The 25,123-nt window shown below is 43.9% G+C and overlaps 1 protein-coding gene across 9 annotated transcripts in view; it reads right to left on the reverse strand.

The window, feature by feature from the left end:
* FREM1 (FRAS1 related extracellular matrix 1) overlaps window positions 1-4,781 on the reverse strand; it is a 100,878-nt gene extending 96,097 nt beyond the window's left edge. For 8 of the 9 annotated variants that reach the window (XR_012645657.1, XR_012645658.1, XM_074994916.1 and 5 more), the window contains exon 1: window positions 4,467-4,781. The gene's annotated coding sequence lies outside the window, so the exon portion shown is untranslated. Of the gene's footprint in view, window positions 1-3,314; window positions 3,386-4,466 lie in introns of all 9 variants that reach the window. The other variant, XM_074994915.1, reaches the window with a different exon arrangement.
* Between the last annotated feature and the right edge of the window lie 20,342 nt (window positions 4,782-25,123).

The following is a 25,123-nucleotide window of genomic DNA, read 5'->3' on the forward strand; positions in this document are numbered from 1 at the left end:
CCCATTAGAAATATTAATTATTTTCTAAAGCAACTGGAACACTCTTAAGGGTCATTGCTGTACAGTATTTAGAAATTAATTTTAAGATTATTTTTATTGGGTAATCATCAGATAGCACTAATTCTCGTGTGTCTCAACTTCATTGTTCTTAACATAATACAGCAACTGTTGTGTGAACTATTGGTGACTAGATAAGTCTAAGATATTAGACTGTCCAAGAGAAACAATGTTGGCTTGAACACTGAAGTTCTACATAGCATCATAGGATCCTGAAAGTTCTACCAGGGAGTCACCAGACAGCAATAATTCGGGTTTAACTTCATATTTGAAGGTAGTTGAGTCTTGTATTATTGCACTGTAATGTCAGTCATGAGCATATGTGCTTAAATCCTACTGTTGAGCCCATAACCTAATGGCTCTGGGGTGATCATGCTGCTGAAAAAACAGTATTACCAGTACTGGAGAATAGATGTATAACTGAAGAGGAGAATTGTATGGAAAATAGCACAGGGAGAGAGAAAAGGGGGATATGGTAAGAAATAGTAACAGGAAAGAAAAGAGGAAGGAAAATCTGTATTTTCTAGTAGGTTCCCAAATACCCTTTGCTGAAGTCTAATGACTGGTGTACCTGCAGAATTCACAGGGCAGGTATTTGCAAAATAACTAAGAAGAGAATTTAAAGCTCAGTAGCTATTTGTATGAAGAGGGAGGGATATTGGACACTCTGGGTTCTTGCAATCATGCCGTGTGCTTTGACTTATAAAGTCAAGGGCACACTCAAAGTGCTATGACATTTTACAGCAATGAGATTAGATGGGACAACAGAAAGGATAACCATGTCTTGCACAAAAGCAGGAAGGTAGGCCATCAAATGCCTCTTGAAGTGGAAACCCAGCACTGGAGAGGGAAGAGGCATGAGCAAGGATGTGTGTATTGGGTGTTCCTCATCCTGCAAGCATGTGGTGTAACAGACAAATAGCAGCCAGGTTTCTTAAAAGTGGAAGTTGTAGGGAACTTCCTATCACTACATACTAGTAGCAGCTGGAGAGGCAGTAGTTGGAGGAAGGTTTTAAATGTCAATTTTCCAACCTTCCAAAAAAGATCAGCTTTTGAATGCTTGAATGCTAACAGTAGTGAGTATCCCATAAAGGGAAGGAGGCAGTGTCATCTAGCGGTTTGAGCAGGAAGTGAGCAAACCTGGGGTCTATTCTGACTTTCCCACTGACTTAGGCTATGTCTAGTCTACAGAGATCTTTCAAAAGAAGCCCCTCCAAAAGATCCCTTCTGAAACAACTTCTTTCAAAAGAGCGCATCCACACACCAAACAAGTGGATCAAAAGAGTGATCTCCTTCAAAAGAGAGCGTCCACACAGTCCCCTCCTCTTTCAAAAGAACAGGCCGGGAATTGAAAAATCAGGGCCCATAAGGATTTGCTCTTTCAAAAAAAAAGGACCCGTGGAGCATCAAACACGTTTTCTTTCGAAAGAAGCTTTCAAAAGGTAGGGCTTTTCCTGAAAAGGGGAAGGAAGAACGCTTTCGAAAGGTGCACAGCATTCGTTCGAGTTACTTTTGAAAGAATGCTTTTTGTGTGTACATGCTCCATGGGCTCTTTCAAACAACCTCCCTTCTTTGGGAAAAACTTGCTAGTATAGACGCACCCTTAGTGTGTGACCTTCAAGTAAGTAACCAAATTGTTCTGTGCTTAATTTTACTCCTACCCCAGTGGAATAAAAATAAAAGGTGTTGTATACATGCATTGCATTGTTATTAATAATTACAGGTACTCATTAACCTACAAAGGTGAACATATTATTTTATCAGAGGGGTAGCCGAGTTAGTCTGTATCTTCAAAACAACAAGAAGTCCTGTGGCTCCTTATAGACTAACAGATATTTTGGAGCATATTTTAAGCATTTAAAAAGTGTCTCTCGTCAGAATTATTCCTGGCTGGTAAAATGTGGTAAGCTGGGAATGAAAACTGTGTAACTCATCATTTTTAGCAATGTATCTTGATCAGACAGATTTCCTCACTCTTCAATATACTTGCATAATACATCTCCATTATGCCAACTTCATGTGCATCTCCATCATACCAACACAATGCCTCTGGACAATACATTTATATAAAAATAAGATGGAAAACACCCACAGTTAATCTTCACCGCTGGCTTTTAGAGCTTTTGAAATGCTGCTATAGGCATCACAGCAATAGCAGCTATAGACAAAACCTTTTATTAAGCCTAGTCTGGTTTTTTACCGACTTGCATAAAAGTCAGATGAATCTTTCATAGGTTGTGTTGCAAATTGCGAAGGAGGTGCTACCATCTGCACTGACCACCTTAGTGCAATAATTGGTCCCACAGAATGCCACATGCATGAAAGAAGTTATCTTTGTACAAATTAGACTATTGCAGAATCATTTGTAATCCTGGTAAATTGAGGAAAGTGAGTATTTTCCACTGTATAGTTTAACTTCTCTTTCTGCTCACAGAATATTGACAACCCAAGCATAGTTTCCTCTAGTTTTTTCATTATTCAAATAATAATGACCATTTGATTGTGGCCATTTTAAATGAACATTTTAAATTTGGTGCTCAGATGTGATTGGTCAGATCACATTTCTTTTCCTTCCCTGTGTGAGCTCACTTCTGGTGTGAATGCTGAAGTTTACTTGCTGTGAATATGTTTGCTATTAAGCTGGATCACTTGAATTATTGCAGAATGTGAGTACAACATAATAATCATCACAACTGAGGCATTAATTTATTTTAAATGAATGTTTCTATGGACATGTTTGCTGCATTGTTTGCTTATTTCTACATACAGCATAAATTCCCACAGCAGAAGAGGGTTTTAAAGCTAAAAGGCCTCAGATATCGGATTAAAATCCAAACCAAATCATCAGTATACAGACATTCCATGTGCTGTGAACAGCTAATGGGGATAATTGCGTGGGAAATTCATTTTCTGGGAAAGTTCCCTAAGTTCTCCCTTATTCAGGCAGGAATTCACTCCATAAAAGAAAATAATCAGATTCTAAGTTCCTTGTACTTGCATTACATTTTCTCCTTAAGAGAGAGAGGTTGCCGGTTTTGCAACTGCAAGGGAGAGAAGCAATTAAACAGCTTTACAATCTCCGTGTGGAAAATTAAATTGTGGGATCATGCTCCCACCAACTTTTCCCTACAGTGGGCCTTAAATCACCAAGCACTAAATTAACTTCTAAACATGGTTTTACTTAAGATTAGGAGAATTTAGAGCAGAGGCTTTTTTTATGTGTTCGACTACTGGGTGAAAACTTCCCAGTCACAAACCTTAAAATGCCAGGGAAGGATCATAATGGAAATGTCGGTGGACCCTTAAGTACAATGGAGGGTAGTGGACACTGTTAAAATAAGAGAGAAGAAAAGAGGACAAATGAATTTAGATCACAAGCTCCTTCACTACAGAAGCACAGATGCAGCAGCAGTACAGCACAATCAAGGGCCAGTGCTTCATACGGACACACTATACACGGTAGCAGTGGAGATGCATTTTGCTCATTGTACCTAGTAAATTAGCCAGCACTGAAACAGTTAATTGGCTCAGTTAACAGAATTCCCCAGATCATAAATTCCAAAAAGTTTTTTGAATACTCCTTTTGGCATGTACTGTGTAATTAGCAGCAGCAGCTTAGTTCATTAATGCATCTCAACACAACACAGAACAAGGCTGAACAAGACATAACCCAAAAGCTGAATTTTGGAGATTAGCTCTGTATCAGTGTAGAAAGGGAAGAGAAAAGCACTGTCTTAAAATAATATTACAAATTACATTTGTAGAATTCAGGTCGAGAGAACACAGATATGAATACAAACAACAAATATTAAAACTTAACTCAAGATTTCTACTGCAAGATAAAAATCTGTCCTTAAAATACGCTTTAAAAATCCAGAGTCTCCTGGCTAAAACAACTATAGATATCTGAAGGACTTTACCCTGCCTTTTATTAAAATAAAAAAAACATGTTCAAGTTTTGGTACCATATTTATCTCTTTTTGTGCATTTCATCAAAAAAAAAAATCCAAAGAAGCCTTGCTAAGAAACATAGCTAAGCCCCTATGTTTTAAGGGGGACTAACAAAATCTAAATTTACAAAGCTTTATTAGTGTGCTGGTGGTTGAATAAAGTGCTTAGAAATACATATCAATTAGTTTAAAAAAATTAAAAAGATAATATGATTCACTTGGAATCTTTCACTTCTAATTTTCAAAGGTGTACTGGTAAACCCACTGATAATACAAAATGCCTCTTTTCCATCTTAAATTAGAATGAAGCTTTCATTCTGAATACTGTAAATACTGCCTGTAAGTCTTGTTGCAAAATTTAGTAAATGCACTAAATAATACCTTATGCATAAATGCTACAACTTTCAATTTCTACAATATTATTCAATAGGAGAGGAAGGACACAGAGATGGTACTTACAGGTAGCAGTAGTCCTTCCAGAGTCTGAAGGCAAGAGGATACTCATAAGGGACAGAGAGAATCAGTCACTGACCCAGTAATCTCCGATTTAAAGAGCTTGCAGAAAGAGGGAGAGAAATCCAATGAGGGCTGGGAGAGAGAGCTGACATTCCAGTCTTTCTGGTTAGCTTGGGTTTAGTTTTCTTTGTACTAAAGATCCACATTAAAAAGTCTCTTTGCCATAGTTGCTTGCCAAGCTTCGGATGACTTGAAAACTTCCGGAGTAGAAAAGCTTCAGGGCTCCCTATGATAAGGGCATTCTAAGGATGCCTTCAAATGTTTACACTGAGAAATGTTTCTCTGGCAATGAGCCCCAGATCTTCCCCTTCTGCTGGTTGAATCTGTTAGAACTAAGAACAGAGCTCCTGTCTGCTCCTCTCCCTCCCCCCACCTCCAGTTTTGTTAGATTATTGTGTTTGGTTTTAGTTATGTGCTAAACTTCGGTAGCAATTAGCTCAGTTAGGAATTTCTCCACACTACTCCGTTCTCCACCGCTAAAAAAGAAACAAGAAGTCTTTATTCAAATGCAGATAAGAACACAGCCTCCATAAAAGAATAAGGTCTTGAATTTATATCATGATGGCTAATAAAATCAAAATCAAGTGTATTATTGTTGTAATGTGTTTAGATTCCAAGATAGATTCATTCCTCCAGTGGACATATTTCAACTGGCGGAGACTGACATTCATCGCTCTGTCAAAATATTAATATTAAAAACAGGTTTCTTGCAAATATTCTTTCATATTACAATAAAGCTCAGATCCCTCCCATCTGAAATTACAGGAAATGGAGAATATGCTCACTGGCAATTTCCCACTAAACTTTTCCATCCATGTATGGAATAATTTTTTATGTCCACCCAGGCATGTGCCACTGTGTATTGCCAGCAGATACAAGAAACCTAGCGGTAGGTGCTCTACTAATTCACTGGGCAGCATTTGACTCAATCCTGATCAGCCACACAAGTGCGCACAGCTTAGCGGGAACACTGCTCACTGGGCCAAATGTTGCAAGGTATTGAGCACTTAGCACCTAAAAGGACTGGAGTCTGTTTTCTCTTAGCCTTTCACCTCTAGGCTTCCAGTTAGAACGCTGCCCAAGTCAGAAATGACTAAAAGTTGTTGCCATGTGATGGCTTTTTGGTGTCCCATGATGACAATTAGGCTGTGTCTACACTATGAGCTAAAATCAGTTTTCTTAAAATTGATTTATTACTGCTGGGTTTTATCAATTTGATTTTGAGCACCCTCATATTCCCTCATACTCCCCACAAAAGCCGAATTATTGCTGCCACACACACATAGCTTAAATCAACTGCTGCAGCAACGTATTGTGGGAACCTACCCCACAGTTCCCTGAGCCCCATAGCATCCTGGCTGTTTTCGTTAGTGTAGCATGGGGAAAAAATGCCCCGCAAGCAGATGTGTGTATCTGATGACATCTTCCCACATTTCATTCCCCTCTTTCCCCTGCTGTGTTAAAATAACATCCCTTTTTCCAGACGGGGTCTGGCTTGGCTTTGTAAGAGATGTGCTTTTTATAATTGAGGGGAGGGGTGGGTTAGTAAAGCACTTAGGAATGGTTAGAAAAAAGATTTTGGGTTTTACAACCAACGGGTTTTGAAAACATTATGCAAACACACTAGATCTTTGCAGGCTTGGATCTGAATTTGGACCTCCTGGCAAAGAGGTCTTCTTTTAAAGAAGCCAGATTTGGAACTGGCAAAGAAGACCCTCAGAACAAGAATATTCCTCACTGCAAGCCTTACTTATAGAACTGTGGTAATTATATAGCTACTACATTGCCTTCATTGAGACTGTTATAGCTAGGGGTGACTAAAAGACCCCTGGCTAGCCAGCACCTGAAATTCATGACTGCCCCGGGAAACCCACCACCTGCCCCTATTAACAGCGTGCCTAGGCTTGGATGTAGGGTTTAATCCACATGTGAATATTGACCTTCTGGAAAAGAAGACCCTTAGAAGAAGAATATGGTTAAGCAGACACAAGTGCTACACTGAAACTGCAATGAATCACTGTAACACTTACGGCTTGGGGTGGCTAAAAGATCACCAATTATAGCCAGCCCTGAAAATCGTGACCTCTGAGGGAGACTTTCCCCAGGCAGCTAAAAGACCCCCAACTATAGTCAGGTCCTTGGCCTTTGGTTAAAGCGCATACAAAAAGTTCCTCTTGGAGGACAACCATGCTAGTAACAAAGCATTTTCTTCCCTTGCCCAAAAATTGACTGACCGTAGCTGGCTACAGGACCCCACCATGTGCAAGCTGCCTGGTACCTTGCACAGCACATCCCTTTATTGGTTCAAGGTCAAGCCACATGATGTGGCTGGGCGTGTGAAAGTTACAGACTGTGTGGTGCCTCCGCGGGGAGAGAAGGGAGGGGACATGGGGGTCAGGGTAAAATGTAAGTGGCTGAAAAGAAGTTTCTCATCCAAGCACGACCCCCACCTACAGAGTAGCTGCCACATGATGCAGGCGAGGGAAAGTTCCAGAATGCGTGGTGCCTCTCGGGGAGGGGAGGAAAGGGAAGGGATATGGGGGGCAGGACAACGCGTAAATGGCTGAAAAGAAGTTTCTTGTCCTCTCAGACAAGCATGCTCCCACCAACAGCATAGTTGCCACATGGTGCATGGGGGCAGCGGCTGGCACCAAGCAGCGCAGAAACGAAAAGGCAACTAACAGAGGCGGCTACAGAACCGCAGACCCCACGGCCACACAAAAAGAAAGGAGATTTTTTCAGTCTCTCATGAGCCTACAGTCACAGGCTTCTGGGTGCTGAATTGAAACAAACAGTCTTCCTGTTGTCTAATTCCTCTGCACTTGAGAGCAGTGGAAATGGAAGAGGCCAGAGAGGAGAACTGTGGGGCATTGTGGGGAACCTACAGAACATATCTGGAGGCTAATTAATTCAACTTAAAGACATGGCGCTTCCTCACTACTCTTCATTCGGAATTTTAAAATCGAACTGAACGCTACGCCCATCAGGTTACTATGATATTATGATATCCATATTGTATCAATTTTAATGCACCATAAATCCAGGTAATGGAATTTACAGGGGAGATAGACACTTGGAAAAATTGAGCTAAATGACTCAAAATGAGTATTATCTCATAGTGGTGACTTAGGCTGACATTTACTCTGATTGCAGCATCAGCAGAGGGGCCAAGCACAAAGGGCATGGAGACTGAGGCCTGGTCTACGCTAGGAAACAAAGTCAATCTCAGATATGCAATTCTAGCTATGCCATCAGTGTCACTAGAATCGACGTATCATGATTGACTTTGTTCCCTAGTGAAGATCGGGGCTTTTTGTGCTCACGCCAACATCCCTTACTCCACACAATAGCATGGAGTACCAGGGTCAACAGTCAAGCCCAGAGAGATCAATATCAGCACATTGAACACCCCCCATCGCCCCCCCCCCATATAGATATACCCTGAAGTACGCTCTCAGTTTACAGTGCAGGGTGTTTCTCTAAACCAGAACTGAAATCCAGCAGGAGGGCAAAAAAGGAAGCTTGTTTTGCCTCTGCCCCACCCATGCTTTGGATAACCAGAAGGTTTATCACTTCAGTATTCACAGTAAGCAAACACGAGCAAATTCATCCCTGCTGTAACCCCATTAACCACCATGTATTTTCCCACTTGTACTTCATGCTGAATTTGCACACACACACCCAACCCAGAAGCAGCATGTTAAATTCAAACAAAATTAATCAGCATGATATAAACATTAATTCCTAACACTGTTGTGAAAGAAAAGCTTCCCCAGATGTTGTTCTTGCTCAAGAAGAAGCACAGCTCAAAGGCACATTTTTAAAAAATAGCATTAAAATTGAAATAGACTGAGAAACCCTTACCAAATGTTTTAAGAAAAGTACTAAGCAATAAATTTATATCAAACTTGGCTCTCATGTCCTCGTGGGAGTATGCACTGTTATTTGGACCTGTAAAAAAAAAAAAAAAACTTTGGATTTTTCAATTTTTTGCAGTAAAATTTAGAATGAGTATCTTTCTCCTGCAAGTCACACAATGGTTTCAGTTATTTTGCTTCAGCTGCTGATCATGTCTGCTCATTAATATTCTACTTCTAATTAATTGTGATGGATGGTCTCTCCACTTTGCCCAATGTCCATGTTTGTTGTCTGGTTAGTATCCACAGAATTGTGTTACATGTATGCTGACCAAAAATGCAAGTATGTTGATAGGCCTGGTTTTAAGAAGTAACATCATCCTCTCAGGCAAAAGATCACCTCCAGCGTAAATGGAGGCCATTCCCTTTAGTATAGTCAGTGTAGATTTCCTGTGCACACCAGATGCAAAATTGCTGTCTCACTCTTTATTGTAGTCTGTGAGGTCTTGAATCTCTTGTTTACAAATGCCTAAATCATACAGGGAATGGGCTGTTATCCATAAAGGATACATAAAGGAAGACCTACTCTTCTACTCATCTAAATGTATGTTTCTTATTAATTAGCTACAATGCTAAGAACACTGGTGTGAATGTCAACAGCCACCAGGATTTTTCAGACTTTCTTTAAACAGAATTATAGTAATGATCAGTTGTTTTCATCCCCGGCTTTTATTTTGTAAAAAGTAAAAATGCCCCTGATGCACAGTGAAGAATAAAATTAACTGGGGGTGTGTGGGGAGGCAAAGAGACAGTTGCTTGAGGTCCCAGGCTTTCAAGGGATCCTGGAGCTCCAGCTCTGTGACCGTTACTACATGGATATGTTAAGCCTGTGTAATGTCTGCACCTCACTATGGCTACGTCTACACGTGCACCCAACTTCGAAATAGCTTATTTCGATGTTGCGACATCGAAATAGGCTATTTCGATGAATAACGTCTACACGTCCTCCAGGGCTGGCAACGTCGATGTTCAACTTCGACGTTGCTCAGCCCAACATCGAAATAGGCACAGCGAGGGAACGTCTACACGCCAAAGTAGCACACATCGAAATAAGGGAGCCAGGCACAGCTGCAGACAGGGTCACGGGGCGGACTCAACAGCAAGTCGCTCCCTTAAAGGGCCCCTCCCAGACACACTTTCTTTAAACAGTGCAAGATACACAGAGCCAACAACTAGTTGCAGACCCTGTATATGCAGCACGGACCCCCAGCTGCAGCAGCAGCAACCAGAAGCCCTGGGCTAAGGGCTGCTGCCCACGGTGACCACAGAGCCCCGCAAGGGCTGGAGAGAGAGTATCTCTCAACCCCCCAGCTGATGGCCGCCATGGAGGACCCCGGTATTTCGATGTTGCGGGACGCGGATCGTCTACACGTCCCTACTTCGATGTTGAACGTCGAAGTAGGGCGCTATTCCCATCCCCTCATGGGGTTAGCGACTTCGACGTCTCGCCGCCTAACGTCGATTTCAACTTCGAAATAGCGCCCAACACGTGTAGACGTGACGGGCGCTATTTCGAAGTTACTGCCGCTACTTCGAAGTAGCGTGCACGTGTAGACGCAGCTTATATGATAAGTGGGAGAGGACTAGAGGATTCATTAAGCTGTGGATCAGACAGACCTACCCTTCCAAAGCCCACACTCTCTTCAGCCCTAAAAGCCCAGGGCCTTTCTGACAATTACACACAGGAAGCGAGGCCTAACTCTAACTGGATTGAGTTATGCCTTTCCTCAGCACTCCAGCAATGAAATCCAACCATGCAGGCTGGTCCAGCTCCCTCCCACTGAAGCCAGTGACTTAAGAGGTGCAGGAGTTGGAGCTAATCTACACTATTGCAGAAGATCGACTTGCTTAGAGTCAATCTTCCAGTGTATGATTTTGCCCGTGCACGAAATTGAGCTCTCGCTGGTCAAGTCAGCCCCCGTGATCCTCACGAGAGGCAAGGGCAAGGGCAAGGAAGGTCAACAGGAGTAACTCTCTGGCTGACCTTCCCCTGTTAGGACAGACAAGTTAGGCAAGCGTAGATACGTCAATTTTAGCTAAGCAATTGGTGTAGCTAAAATTGCGTATCTTCAGTCAACTTTTGTGTGTAGTGTAGACTCAGCCTAAGTGGAATGCTTGGGAAGGTGGCTGTGCTGACAGAATGCCTGATTCCACACATAGCTGATCAGTGCCCTCAGCTCTGACAATCTTCCATGAAGTCACACAGCAGCCTGCAATGTTAGGCCCAAGCATTTCTGAAACCTGACAGGACTTTGCTGAGAGATAACGTCAGACAGAATAAGTCCCCTCAACAATGGAAGCAAGGTGAGAATACGCTACTGCATTTCCTCAGAATGGAAGTAACAGCCGCAAGAGCAGCTACACTGAAGCACTGCGTCCTCTCCCCCTTAGGGGTAGTGAATATTGTCTCTCTGCCCCTCCTTTTCATCCATATAAAAATAGATTCCTATGATCTTACATGGGTCAAAGCAACTTCACCTGCAGTCAATTTGTTTGCTGGGTAGTTTGCTGCCTATCTGCATTAGAATGTGTTTTCTGGAGCATCATCCAGCAAGCTATATAAAACACTGCTTGTTATTTGTGGTTTTAAGCTACCATGCTAATAAGGAGTCACTGGTTATCACATTCACCGTTCCGTGATCACCAAACAAGCGAAAAATAAAAGACAAGATACAGTTTCCTTGCACGTCACATTTCCTCTACCTCCTCACACCACATGCAGCAATAAAACCCAGAATTAATTATGCAGTTTACAGTCGCATGCTTGATGCTTCCCATAAAGTTACAGATTCCTAAAGGATGCTATTTTTTTCACTCAGGGCACACCTGCACTTTAAATGCTGCCTGCAGCTGCACCACTGTAGTGCCTTAATGAAAATGCTCTATGCGAAGCGTAGAGCTCTGTCCCATTTTCTTAATCACTCCACCTCCCCAAGAGGTGGTAGTTACGTTGGCAGGAAAAGCTCTCACTGACTCTCACTGGGGACATTAGGTCAGTATGTGGTGTGGATTTTTTTTTTTTCTTTTTGCACTGTAGACTTACCCTGTGGGACCCTGGCCAAATCACTGAACCACCCTCTGTTTCAGTTCCCCAGCTGTAAAATGGGGATAATCATTAACTAACTAAACCAGTTCTGACTGTTATGATATGGAGAGTCAGAGCCACAGAACCCCAGAGCAATTTGTATTATTACACTGCATAACAGAAGGATTTAACTGCTTCTGAATTAGAAAAAAAATAGCACTGATACATACCACTTCACTGAAGTACAGTCCTAAAGGATTCCACACTAAAGTTCCAATCAATAGTGATCAAAGCAACAGCTGTTTTCTTCCTTGATAAATATTAAAAATAAAATTATTTCAAAGGAGTACTGTCACAGAAACCTGACCACATTTTAAAAGGTCTCTCAGGTGTCCAAGCTCTGGGAGATATTTTCAGCTTCTGTAACAATTAACCTCTTAATTTATGAAGCCATGCCTTTGCTGTGTTGCCTAAAACAAGAAAAGCATGTAACTGTGACCTAAAGTGATTTTTAATGAGGGCGCATTTCCGTTACCATCATAAAAAGGCATACTTTTATTCTTTGGGGAACAAAGGAAGTTACCTGTGCTACAGCTACTGAACAGCTAATTAATTATCGATTTTTAACCCCTCAATGGATGTTTCAAACCAGTACAGGAAGTATTGCTGTGTAAAGACTTTGGGCCACAATCAGTGCAGGCATAACTGTCTTGATATCAATGCAAATTTCATTTGTGTTGGGTGACAGGAATTCCAAATCTTATCTAGCACAGAGCAATGCAAGAGAGGAAGGAAGGTCTTCAAGTTAAGCACAGCAATGGCGTCAGGCACTCTGGCTACAAACACCACCTCTTCCACAAATTTTTGTGCAAGATTTTTGGGCATATCAGAACCTCTTCATATCTCAGTTTCCCTCTAAAATAGGGACAATATTTACCCATCTTCTAGTTATGCTAATTCATTGAAGCAATATTTTACCCTCACCACACTAGTACAATCTCACTGACTTCAGTGGTTTTACACTAATATAATTAAAGGCAGAATTTGATGTACTAAGGTTCCAATTTCTATAATCAACTGCTAACTTCAGGAATACAATGTTTCAAAGCTGTTCATGGGCTTGAATGCCAGACTAGGGACTTTATTTTCAAAGTGCTTTGAAATCCTCAGATACAGAAAAGCAAAATATTATTACGTCTCAAAGTCCCATGAGAAATGCAGAGTCGTTTAAGTGTGTCTACTGAATAAGAAGCTTTGCTCTTTAAAATAATTCCAGTTCACTTGCACAGAACTAAGCTAAAATGAAGTGGGGAAGGTGAAGAAAGATGTTGTTTTTGCTTTCTTTTACAGTAAACAAAAGAGGTATTCTTATTAACCACAGATTTTTTTAAAAAAAAAGTTCTGTTTGTAAAGTTTCACTACAAAGTTAAAACTTTACTTAAAAATATCCCTACTTCTCTGTTACCTGGAGGGAGAACATGTATCTTTTGGTTTTTGCCAATGGACATACAGCATGAGTAGCACTTTGAAATCTTTGGGCACTCGTTTTGTTTGCTGTTGACCCGAAAAAGATAGTGTGAAGGGTTTAATCACAGAGATCCCCTTTTGGGATAGGAGCCCCCCAGCAGAGTAACACAGGTCTGTGTAAACAGCTTAGCTCGGGGTGGGGGGAGGGCTCGGCTATAGGGACCTGACAGCATCCAAGAACACAACTTTCGAAAGGGATCAAAACCCCAAATAAATCCATCTTACTCAGTAAGAAAGATTTATACAGCGAACACTCATAAGGTCAGCTCTCTGTCAATGAACGTATGTGCAAGTGTGGCTCTCCCTGTCTGCAGGTAACAATACTGCACTTGATAGTATATAAAAGTGTTTTAATTAAGTATAAAAAGTAGGATTTAAGTGCTTACATGTGAAAAAAGACCAAGTTAGTTATTAAGCCAAAAAAAAAAAACAAAATACGCCATTAAGCCTAATACACTAAAGGTGTGTCTACACTAGAATGCAACGTCAAAGTAGCAAGCCCAACTTCGAAATAGCACGTGCTGCGTCTACACACGGCACATGTTACTTTGAAGTTGAAATCGAAGTTAGACGGTGAGACATCGAAATCACTACCCCATCAGAAGATGGGAATAACACCCTACATCGAGGTCTAACATCGATGTGGGATGCACATAGACGATTCGCATCCTGCTACTTTGAAATAGCAAGGTCCGCCATGGCCGCAGTCAGCTGTTAGGCAGAGACCCGCTGTCCAGCCCCTGCAGGGCTCTATGATCTCTGTGCCCAATGGTTCTTAAAGCTGCATGGACCTGGAAACACCATAGCAGGAAGTTGACACTGTGCAGGCAGCAACCATACCACAAAGTGCCCTTGCACGGCCCAGAGGGAGACCATGGCAGCAAGCCAGCACCCTGAGTTCCCCCAGAGCTCCCCCCCGCAGGCCATCCCAGGGCTCCCAGGCCTCCAGCTGGTAGGGCAGGAAGTGGGGCCCTTCGTGGACAAATTCTGAGCTCTGTGACCTGCTGGGGCTCTGAGGGGGAGGAGGAGGTGCTCCACGTAATGGGGAGCAAGCGGCAGAATGCAGAGTTGTTCGCCCGGTTGGCCGAGGGCCTGGCCGCCCGTGGTCACCCTGCCCACACTCCTGACCATGTCAGGAGTCAGGTCAAAGAGTTGCAGCAGGGTTACACCCCGTCCCAGGACTCGGTCAGTGGGTCTGGGGCTGCCCCTGCCGCTTGCCCCTATTACTGCGATCTCAAGGCTATCCTGGGCCCCCAGGACACCTCCTCCTCCTCCCCACCAGCCACCCTTGACACCATGGCCAATGAGCCCCAGCAGGCCTCGGAGCCAGGGTCGGGTCTGGAGGCCAGCTTGGCACCCCCAGGGCCAGAGCCAGGACCCTCCACCCTGGCCACAGAGTGGTCCAGTTAGGAGGGGGAGCTTGTGCTGGACATCTCTTCCCACAGCTGCAGCCAGGCATCCACCAGATGGGCCTCCCCTGACCATGGCAGTGAACCATTGGGTACGTACCCCACCGGGCACACACTCCCAGGGCATGGGGCAGGGGCACCACTTGACTGGGCCCCCCACCCCACATCCCCTGAAGACACCAGCCTGCCAGGGCCCAGGCAGACCATAGCCCAGGGATGGTGTCAGAGCCACCAGTGCCCATCAGCACCTCACCCCGGTGGGAGAGGCAGACCACTGGAAGGGGCCACCCACAGGGTCACTGCACGCAGTGATGGGGAATGGGGGATGGGGATCAGATGCCCTTGAGGGGATGGTGGGGTGGGCCACAGGTCAGGGCTCAGTACTCATGGCCTCCCTCCCCCTTCTCCCCTGTTTCCACAGCTACACCATCCATGGTCCCAGACAGCCCCCTGAGGCCCCTGGACCACCACCCCCAGGGGCACCATCTGCACCAGGACAGGCCCACCCCTGCCAGGGCCAGAGGCGCACCACCCAGGACCCCGAGGTGGCCACTGCCCTCCGGTGCCAGGCAGACATCATGGATTGGAGACTCCACTTGGAGGAGTGGGAGGCCACCTGGCACCGCGAGGCCTGGCAAGACTTTATGGCCACCTTTACTAGGTGGCCACCACATTTGAGGAGCTGGTGGCCCGACTGCCCCCTCCATTGTCTTCCATGCTGCCCTCCCTGCTGTCCCGCTTGCCACCCCACCCACCAGCTCTGCAGGGCAGGAGCCCACTACGCCTGTCCACCCCTGCCCCAGAACGATGGGCCAATGTCTGGCCTGCCCACTTCTCCCCTCTGTATATAGTTGTCCCTGCCCTGTATATATTTATTATAGTTGTCCCCCATCTATAGTTATGTTCCATGATTCTGTTTGTTATTGGTTTATATGCACAGAGGTGAGGTTTTTTGGTTATTTAAACAATGAAGCAGTTTTACTTTTCAAAAACCCTGTGTCCCGTGTGATTTCGGTGAGGGCAGTGTGCGGGTGCTAAGGGCGGTATGCAGGGGACCCACCAGGGATGGCCTGGGTGGCACTCACTCGGCCCCGTGGTGAACGTACTCCCTCAGGGCTTCCCAGACACGGACCCAGTCTGGGCAGGCCTGGTGGCTAGGGGCAGCAGCCGGCTGGGGGTAACCTGTTCCAGCCTCCAGCACTCAGTCCTGCACAAAGGCCTCCCCCTTGCTTTCCACCAGGTTGTGGAGCGTGCAGCAGGCACCCACAACCTGGGGGATGTTTGGGAGGCCCACGTCCAGATGGGCCAGGAGGCAACGCCACCAGCCCTTCTGGTGCCCAAAGGCCTGCTCAACCACTTGGTGGGTGTAGTTCAGTCATGCATTGTAGTGCTCCTGGCTGGCATTGAGGTGGCCTGTGTAGGGGTGCATAGGCCAGGGCTGGAGGGAGTAGGCCACATCCACCATGAGGCAGAAGGGTACAGTGGTGTCCCCCAGAGGGATCTCCCTCTGGGGAATGTAGGTCCCCACCTCCAGTCAGTGGCATAGTCCTGAATTGCGGAACACACGAGTGTCATGGGTACAGCTGGGGCAGCCCACCTATGTATCCTGGAAGCAGCCACAGCTGTCCACCATGGCCTGCAGGACCATGGAGTGATAGCCCTTCCTGTTTATATAGTGCCCACCACTGTGGTCCGGGGTGTGGATGGGGATGTGGGTCCCATCAAGGGCCCCAAAGCAGTTAGGGAATCCCATGGCAGTGAATCCTGTGACGGCCGCATCCAGATCTCCAACTTGAATGACCCTCTGCAGCAGCAGGGCATTGAGTGCATGCACCACCTGCAGGGAGGAGACATGCGTGCCTGTGAGGGTATGCAGAGTGGGAGCCCCCAGACCCCCAACCCCCCAGTGGGTTCAGGCCCAGGTCTCCTTACCTCCATCACAACAGCCCTGACTGTGGCCTCACCAGTGCCAAACTGCTGGCCCAAGGAGTGGTAGCTGTCTGGAGTGGCCAGCTTCCAGACTGCTATTGTGACCTTCTTCTCAGTGGTGAGGGCACGCCACATCTGGGTGTCCTGGTGCCTCAAGGCAGGGGTGAACCACTGGCACAGCCTCATAAAGGTCGGCTGGCTCATGCGGAAGTTCTGCAGCTCCTGGTCATCATCCCATTCCCCCATAAACAGGTGCTCCCACCACTTGGTGCTGGAAGGGTACCTCCAGAGCCGGCAGGGCATCCGGCAGTGGGGGCGGGGAGCAGGAGGGCCCAATGGTCCGGGGCGTCCCCTTGTGCCCTTGGGGAGGGCTCCCCTGCCAGGAGCTGCTGGGCAGCCGCCTGTGCAGCATCTAGCAGGGCTCCTGCCCTGCAGGAGGTGGCTTGGAGGGCTTCCAGCTGCTGCTGGACATCCATGTCTGTGGGCTTGAGGTCTGTGAAGTTTGTGTCGCCAACGCAGGGCTCGTGCAGTGCAGGCCAGATATGTCTGGGAGGGGCCCTTTAAGGGAGCGGCATGCTGTTGCCCTGGAAGGGCTAGTCTGCCCTGTGACCCCATCCACAGGCTTTCTTGGCCCCTTATTTCGAAGGGGGGTGCTTGTGTGCATGTGGAAGCTCTGCTTTTCCTTCCAGGGCGGCCCCTTTTGACGTTCCCCATCGCTACTTTGACATTGTACATCGACGGCACCAGCCCTGGAAGATGTGTGGACAATACGCGTCGAAGTAGCCTATTTCAATGTCATTACTTTGAAATAGCCTACTTCGACGTCGTGTCTTAGTGTAGAAGTAGCCTAAGAGAGAATGTTTTAGATCATAATTCTCATCCTAGTCCTTTCCTCACATGCAATTCTTCACAAGCTAGAGTTGATCTTTCTCTGACTTATGTCTAACAGCAACATTCATATCCTCTTTGGGTGGAAAGACAGTTTCAACTGCTAGCTGAAGATGACTGCTGATTGCTTTGACTTTCTTGACTTACCCATCCCCTAAACAAAATTTTCCCAGGACAGGAATCTTCTGTTTTATCTCCCCATCCATCCAGGGAAAGATACCAAATTCAAGACGGATTTCAGGACTAATCGTGGTTTGGGTTTACCGGAAAAACAAAACCATTCACAGAACATTGATTTGAGTACAGAGTCATTATGTTTCCAGAGTATCACTAAGGGCCCTCATTAGCACATTCAGGGTTATCAGATTTCTAACTTCAGTTATAAGAATGTTACATGCACAGAAACAGAATAGACACATTCAGTATATCGTAACTGTAAAATATGTTACATGATGCATTTTACCTGAAATGTCTTCAAGTAATGCATATTCATCAGCCTATTTTCATAAAACACTGCACATGTGTGTGTTTGACAGATATAAATATTATGCTGTGAGACAATCAGGAAACCATCCTACTTACTATAATCCTAAAGCAGGGCAATGCTCCCAAGATAAAATTTGCAAATATTGTTATGAATAAAAAAGAAAAGCTTGTTTTTCTGGTATTGGGATGTTACTGGATTTTTAAAATCATGATTAAACCATTTCTGTGACCATTGTATTAAGTTGGCACAGATGTACAAGTAGCATCAACATACTGTTGACAGGACACAGCACTTTTGTTGATGGCCTTCTGCCTCTCCCCCACGAGGCAGAAAGCCTTTCTCAACTGAATCTGTCAACAAAAAAGCCATGTGAACGCAATGGGGGGCCCTCTGTTGACAGATGGGGCTTCCAGGTCACCTGGCAACCCTGTCTGTTGTGCTTGGAGTTGGTGGTTCTGGCAAGAGAGCGGCTGGGCAGTCTGTATGCTGTCTGTTGACAGAGCGATCTGCTTTCATGTGTGGCTGCAATATGTTGATAGAAGTTTTGTCAGAAGATATCTTCCAATAGTAACTTCTGGCAACAGATCCTGTAGTGTAGAGGTAGCACGAGTATGGTTGAAAAATGTCAGTGTTTGATACTTATGTATAGCAACATTAATGTGAAAAAACACTGGAGTAAACCCTCAAAATACATGGTTTTGAGTTGCACTTAACTTGCATTAACATGCACCTCCACCCCCAGGACTTACCTTTCAAAAGGAGCTCCAGGTGCTCCTGCTGCTTCCCTGGCTGCAGAATGTGAGTTTGGTCAGGGAAAAAAGCTGCTCCCCCACCCCCAATTTACATGAAATTTGAGTTACACAAGGGTGCGTGGGAACGCAACCCTTGCATAACTTGAGGGATTACTTTATATAAATATATATTATGCATAACATTCATTTTGTGAGCCTGGGAGGGCTTTACCACATGGAAAAGGCACATAGTAGATGTAGGAAAAGCAACATCATGATTTCAATTTTATGCCAGAAAAGAGAATACAATAGAACAATACCACAAATATGGTCCCAATTAATATACCTGCACGAAACTCATCTTTACAGTGAGTGAAACAGGGTTAAATGAAGACACCATCTTTGCTTCAGCAAAGAGTGTTCTGTAATTATACTCTAGACAACCCTACACAACTATCCTTTCTCCTAAATCAACATGAAGATGGAAGATTGACTGAGAATTTTATTGACCAAATCATATGGCAAATTTTCCCACTAATTCCTGATCCATGGAGGACCTACAATACTGTGTATTTTGTTATATTTTAGATGCTATGTGACTTGGGTATGTGACCATTCCCTTGATTTTTCCAAGATGCTAGTCCTATGGAACAAGTTACTTGAGCATTGAATTCTGGCAGCCAATCTACATATTTGAGATCTCATTTGAATTATTTCAATGCGTGATTCTCTCACGAGAGAGAGAAAGAAAGAGAGAGAATTTCAGTGTGGCTTGCAACCCAGTCAGATAGTAGGAAATTTAGGGTGGTTGAATCAAGGCCTCAGAACTTCAAATCCTTCCACACATTGTGTTATTGGTTTGTTGTTCGAGTATTATAAACATGCACCAGTGAGTCACACAATCATCGACTGTTGCTAACTTGCAGCAATTGAGTATGTTGTTGGCTTAGTTACAACAGTCTCCCCTGCATTAAAAAAAACAAGTTTTCTCTTTTTTTAATCCAACAACAATGCCCATAGTCAAAGTCAATTTACATTGTTCTTAGAAAATTTCTCTTCCAAGATTTTATGTCATATATTTTAATCCTATAAAAATATATGTAAAGTCAGGGAAAGAATTACTGGGTAGATCCTCAGCAGACACCAAGCAGTGCGGCTGTGTTGAAGAAAATGGAGTAATATCAAATCACTCCTGCAGAGGATCTGGCCTGTGGACTGAAAAATATAGATTGCTGTCATCCAGAAATTTGCACTACAATATTTATTATTTTGTATTCTCCCACAAGGTTTGAAGGAGATACTCTATCTGTTCTCTTCATAGAGTATCTTCTTCAAAGTTCTTCTGCTGGCAAACACAATCATTGTACATCAAGCATTCTTGTGTTATTAAAAAAAAGAGAGCCACTGATTGTAACAGTGCTACTAATTTGAGGTTAAGAATGGCATGTTGAAAAAAGTCATTGTAGATCTGCTGGCAACAACTTCCATAATAGCATTCCCTTGGCATTAAGCAAGTACAAAAAAACCCAAATAACTACATGTGCAGAATACTACTAATATAGAGGTCGGAACTCATCTTTTTGGCAAAGAAGATTTATACTAGGTTGGGGGCAAGTAAATGTTCCTTCACCTGATCAGATGAATTGCTGACTTCAGTAAAATAAAGTATTTATACCTTGCTCCAGGCTGGGTATTTTAACCCCTCTATAATTCTGAAGTTGCTAATAGATTTTGCGCTAGATGCTCAGCTGTACAGCACTGCTGTGTCCACACTACAAAAATCACTTAGAATTTGCTTACTTTGATGTAACAGACTTCAAAATTGAGCATCTACACACACCCTACTTCGAAGTTAAACTTTGAAGTAAGGCACTCCTCCATTCCTGGGAATGGAGTGAGGACTTTGAAGTTGGGCTCCCTTACTTCGAAGTTAACTTCAATGTAAGGGAAAATGCATGCAGAGTCTCTGCTGGCTACTTCGAAATAGTGCCTAACTTTGAAGTTAGTTCCTAACGTAGACACCCCCCTCATGTTTTGGCTGAGAAATAAAGGTGACTTTCAAAAAGCTTTGTGCTCTCTTGTCCCTATGGCTGCCAGTTGGCCCTGATTTAATTTGTGCAACCATAGGACTTTAAATTATACTATCTTCTACAGTGACCCTGAAAAGTCATGCCATCTGGGAACCATCAAAATGGAGCATTATGTCTATACCCCAGCTACTGGGGTATTGCAAAGGGCTGAGTAGATTCAGCTACATACCAGCTCAGGATTCCTCAGCTGTCTGCTTGTGGAGGTTTTACAGGCTTGGTATACTGTACTGATAGTAAGCCAGGCCAAGATCTGGCCTTGTGGTTTGTCTATTTTCTATCCTACATCATAGGATAAGAATGTCTTGAATGCGTAGTGTATCTGCAGGAAAGGGAAATACTGGTGCATAGCTAGTTTCCTTTCTGTAAGGGAAACAAGGTGAGTTTGGGTTTTTAATCGTCATGACATAAATTTAAAAGGGCGGTTTATACCCATTCTTGTTTCCTACATTTATGAAGACTCTTTGGAGGATACAGTCATCTGCCTCTTCTTCTTGCCTGCTTTTGGCATAAGACTGCACGACTAGAGAAACAGGAAAAGGCCATCGCTTTCTTTATACCTGTTGGTCCTATCACAGGGCTGTTGACAGCAGACGTAAATTTTAGCCTCTGTAACTTACATTGGGCTGGCATACAGCTGGCCCAGGATGAAGGGAAAAGTCACTTTTATAATCCCCTGTTGAATCATGCTGGCTGCTCATTAATTAGAGTTGACAATCTGGACCTAAATTGCCTCTTGAAGTTGCATACAAAAAAATCATGAATTTGATGCAGTAAGTGGAAGGAAGCAAATGAAGTAATTAAATAAAGGTTTAAAATGACCAGACCAAAAGAAGAAAATAGACCACAGCTTGTGTAGTGCTGGTCCCCTCTGTTATGTGCTTAGTCCAGGATGGGAAAGATGACAATGTTACTTAACATTAAAAGTTAATGGAAAAGAGAAATATTCCAAAAACTCATTCAGTCATATGGCAACTCAGCAATAGTCCCACACTGAGTTGTCCACAATTATGTTCACATACTTTGGTACAACTGCTCTCAGGCACCTTTAAAATAGGCTGTTCTTGGTCTCTCCAATCACTCTGCCAAAAGCTATCAGATCAGCTGACCTTCACCAAGGAAGCCCAAAGAGCAGCGTTCCCTGTAAACTGTGTGCTTGGGCAGCCACCAGAACAGATTTAAATGCTGCCCAGCTGATCAGCAGAATGCCCACAGCTGGCAGCATCGGTTTCTACTTGTGCTGCACACCCACATGTCTCTGTGCACATAAGAAATAGAGGGACTGTTGTCACGGAAGGATCATTCCTGGACATCGTAGTCCTAAGCACTGAAGACCCCGAAAACATGACTGGATTTCAGAACAGGTGAGTCCAGAACAATTTAGAACAGAAGCCTGAACAAGGGACTTTTTTTTCCCCATTAAATGAAGGCTGACCTTTCATTAAAGACTGGCTGCTTCCTGGGAAACAACAGTTTACAACAATATGCTCACACAATCCGTACACCAAAGCAGCCAGCCAGTTTGATGGAAGCTGACAAAGCTGAAGGAATTTTTACATTATTGGTATTAAATTTAAAAGGAGGGAGATAAAAGAGTTGTAAAAAAAATTGGGAAGCATTTTATGTGAATAAATCACTTTCCAGCCACAGTTTCTGTGCTGTAATATGTGACAAATGATGAAGTTCAAAATCGTTTTCTAAAAAATGAAGTATGAGTTGCACATGCAGACCACCACTTAAAGATAAAGAAACAAAACCCTACAGTCCTTGGGATAAACCTCAATATTAAATTGTAGTCAATCTGACCTATTTGTATCAACAGTGTCTCCTTTATTTCCCCGTTTGTAAGCTTTTGTGGGTACAGCCTAAGCTGCTGTAAAATGAACTGAAATCAATGGAGCCATTATGAATCACACCATCTGAGAATCTTCCCCAGAGCTGTTTGAAACTGTAGGCTCTTCAGGGCAGGTACTATATTTTATTACGGGTGTGTATATCACTTGGCACAAAAAGATCTTGGTCCTAGTTGAGGCTTCTGAACACTGAAGTTTTATTTTTTGTATTTGCTTTGTACATTTTATGCAGGTCTTTCTGCTACCACTGAATGTCAAAGCACTGTAAACTAATTTTGAAAGACTAAACTGTTTCATTGGGTGGAGGAATAGCTCAGTAGTTTAAGCACTGGCCTACTATCCCCAGAATTGCGAGCTCAGCCCTTGAGGGGGGCCATTTAGGGATCGGGGCAAATAGATGGAAAAAAAAAATCTGTCAGGAATGGTGATAGGTCCTGCTGCAAGGGCAGGGGACTGGACTTGATGATCCCTCAAGGTCCCTTCCAGTTCCAGGAAACAGGTATATTTTCTCAGGAAAATATACACACATGCAGTTACAGCCGTGTAGTATGCCAGGGAAGCGCAGTAAACCTGCAAATGTTCCCTAGGGATGAACACACTTAAAAGCATAGTATATAACATACTCATTGCAGATTATAGTTATAAAGAGCTTTTTTAATAGCACAAAATACATTTAGAAGTTATTTTAATTAGTAACTTTAACTCTAACAACATGCATGTAAAGCTCTTTTACTTGAAGGCCTGATCAATTTAGAGAGAACCATAAATATTTAGTTGTTTTATAAGATGCAGTCTGCTGCAAAGGTGCAGTTTAAACATCGTGGTGGGCCTATTTAGGGATCAAGGTTATCATTTCTTCAATCACACAAGAAATGCTGTTATGTCAGTGATCTTTCAACACTGTAAACTTCACTATCAATGGGAAGATTAAAGCATTTTGTCTGAGTGAATTTAAAGGGAGGATTACAGAATTTACGGTTTATATGGTTACGTGTTACACAGCACAAGCTTTTGTAAGAGTGAAATTCCAGATCAAATTGATAAACATTCAATTTGATCTTCAGAGAACTTGTGGTTAACCCCCTTCCCCATTTTCTCCTTTTAGTCAATATATTTTCAAATGTAAATTAAGTCAAAAACTGTAATGAACCAAAACATTGAATTTCAGAAACACTTAAGATTTGCTGGGCAAAAATACAAAGCTACCCTACAATCCAAAGGGAACCTTCTGAACATGAAATTCACCAGACTTAAACGCACCCCTCCCAATTTTTCTTTAATATGTTGCTAAGAATGTTTATTCTTTTATGAGGTAATTTACAAAGGACCTGGAGGTGCAAAGTGTTCGGTGTTTTAAACTCTGCCATGTCTTACTACCTCAAGGACCAGGTTAAACCATTCAGCTAAGCCCAGAGTAAGGGGCATGTTGCACCACACCAGAAAAGGAAAGGAATTGTGCTCGTTACTTTGATTACTTCCCCCCTTTGCAAGGCACATCTTACTCCCAGCCATGGGACAAGTCTGCAACACTGATCCATTAAGTGAGGGGAGAGATCCGAAGTATCTTCTACTCAAAGCAGCAACACTAGGGCCATTTCTGCACATGCCACTTTCTCCAGCATGCTACTAAATGGCCCAAAATATGCTAATGAGCATAGGGTATACAGCATACAGCTGCCCTGTAGCAGCTCCAGGGGCTAGGGGGGTGGGAGAGGTGACCCTCCCTGCCACAGCCCTCAGCGTAGAGGGAATGTAGGTAATGGTTGCCCAGGAAGGAGTACTGCAGAAAGGGCTCTGTGGGTCATTGTGGAGCAGAAGCTAAATGTGAATCAATCACATAACACTGTTGCAAAAAAAACAAATGTCATGCTGGAATGTAAGCAGGACATTCATCCCCCAAAGCTATTAGTAGAACACCCAGAGTTAATAGGGGCTTCTAGTTTTAATTCTGCTGGATTGACCACACTAATTCCTGGTAACAGGAGAACCTAGCATTGTGAGTAAGGTAGCACGTCTGTATAAATTGCTCTCAGTAAAACAATAGACTGCCTCCAACCTGCCTAACTAGTTGACCATCGAGAGAGAGAGAGAGAGAGAGCGCGCATGCTTCTCCTACTCACAGAACACGCATTTCATCAATAGTATTTCTGAGGCCTTACTGAATTAGATTCACGGAGCTATTTGCTGTGCTATTTTCAGTCCTGCTAAAAAGAGCTTACCACTCCAGGAGCAAAACCTCTTGCAAATACTGAAGGTAAAGAAACACCTGTGTCTTCACTATGGAATCTCAATTCCAACCCAAAAATCAATAGTATTTCTTAATCCTTCTGAACATCGACCAATTCTGCAACAGAAGCACCAGCTGGATGTATGACACTTGGTCCTACACCAGCCATAGATTATACACAAAGCTAGTAGCCCCCACAAGAGCAGCCCTACACGAACACAGAAATATGGCTACACGTCCACCAGTCTCAACTCATCAACCAATCCACAAGTTGTATTTTACTTGCAGCCACACAGCAATGGAGGAGAGGGGGAAAAGAGCACAGGTGAGCAAGGGGGGCCAGGGTTATGCAGGAAAGAGGCAGGCAACGCAAAAGAGGAGACTGGGAGTAGAAGGCAGTAGGGACTGGGGGCATGGGGCAGCATCAGCTCCAGCCCCACAGATCTGGGTCCTCTACTCTTGGAGCAGGGCAGCTTGTTGCTTTGCTGGGAGCCCTCCACCCGCCCCGGGAATGAGTCAT

Source organism: Carettochelys insculpta, chromosome 5 (genome assembly GCF_033958435.1).
Source record: "Carettochelys insculpta isolate YL-2023 chromosome 5, ASM3395843v1, whole genome shotgun sequence".
NCBI classification, from domain to species: Eukaryota; Metazoa; Chordata; order Testudines; family Carettochelyidae; genus Carettochelys; species Carettochelys insculpta.